We start from the raw sequence: 1,555 nt of genomic DNA, 5'->3' as shown, positions 1-1,555 counted from the left end.
TTGGGTGGGGTGGGGGAGGGGTGCTTGGAGAGGTGACTCCAGAATGAGATTAGTGCCCAGAGCAGAGATCAGTGAGCTCCCTGCCCCTTCCCCAGAGAGGACTCGTTGAGAGGGTCCTCACCCATTGTGCCAATACCCCGCTCTTGGACTTCTGGTCTCCTGAGCCATAGCAATAAATTTCTGTTCTTTATAAACCTCCCGTGTGCGGTATTTTGTTATAACAGCCCAAACAGAGTGAGATAATTCAGGGGAAGCCATGTTATAGGTCTTTATACTATTATAATATCACCTGCACTCCTATAAATTTGTATTAATAAACTAAATAAAAGAGAACAGTTGTGCGTGTTACAAGTCATTTACAAGTGTTTAATGTGGATCAGTTAATGAAACAACCAAACAGAAAATTACTAAAATGCCAGTCTTTTTATAGCACACACACTTCAAAAGTTGATAAAGGCTCCAAATTTGACATCTAAATTGATCATATTATGATTAGGAAAAACACATAGAGTTTAGCAAAAACGGGGGCTGTGGTTCGGCTCTCTTTAAAATATTTTTAAATTAGTAGGCTTCGGTTTGGGAGCACTTTTAGGTTTACGGAAAAGCTGAGTGGCAAGTGCAATGTTCCCGGGTGCCCCTGGCCACGCATTCGCTTCCACTCACTAACATCGGGTGCATTTGTGGGCTACATTGTTGCCACTGAAAGCATATCGACACTTTATTTTTAATTATTTTTATTTATTTTTAGAGAGAGAGAGAGAAACATCAGCTGCCTCCAGCATGCCCCCTACTGGGGACAGGTCCCAAACCCCGCCATGTGCCCTGGCCAGGAACCGAACCGGCAACCTCTCAGTGCATGGGAAGACGCTCAACCAACAGAGCCACACCAGCCGGGGCTCAATACATTATTATAAACTAAAACCCGCGGTTTACAGCAGGGTTCACTCCGTGCCAAACATTCTGTGGGTTTTGACAAATGTGCAATGACACGTGCCCACCAATTTGGCTCCTTCTTATTAGGTTAAAAATAAATGGGGCCTCCCCGAGGTGGACGTGTGGCGGCCATCACTTTTCTCATAGTGTTCCTTCTGGGAATATTGGCCTTGGAAGGAAACGCTTTAATCACTAGCCACTGCTCTGCGTTTCGGCGAAGACCCAGGAGCCTGTTATCTTATCTATTTCTCGGCGTGCTGCCAACTTCGAGACGCGTAGCTCAGAAGCTGGGCTTCTTTCTTCTGCGTGTCAGCTTACACTCAACACAGAAGCTCTGATTCAAAGCACAGCTCAGTTTCATGGGAATGTTTTCGTTTTACTCGTTGGGATTCGTATGGAAGCTGGTGAAACTTATAATCTCTTCCTTTGTAAATATTCAGCCACTCATTTACCCATTTGTTCACTCGGTTGTTCGTGTTTCTGTCAGGAGTCCATCAGTCTCTCAAACGGAGGTTCCAAGGTCATCTCTTCCTCCTAGAAATCACCCCCTTTGTTGAAACAAATCAAAGTCAAGATGAGATCATTGCACTTCTCAGACCCCAGTCAACCTCCCACCCCCCTC

This window comes from Myotis davidii, unplaced genomic scaffold (assembly GCF_000327345.1).
Source record: "Myotis davidii unplaced genomic scaffold, ASM32734v1 scaffold175, whole genome shotgun sequence".
Classification (NCBI taxonomy): Eukaryota; Metazoa; Chordata; class Mammalia; order Chiroptera; family Vespertilionidae; genus Myotis; species Myotis davidii.
The sequence above is the reverse complement of the archived record's forward strand: the minus strand, read 5'-3'. Positions refer to the sequence as shown.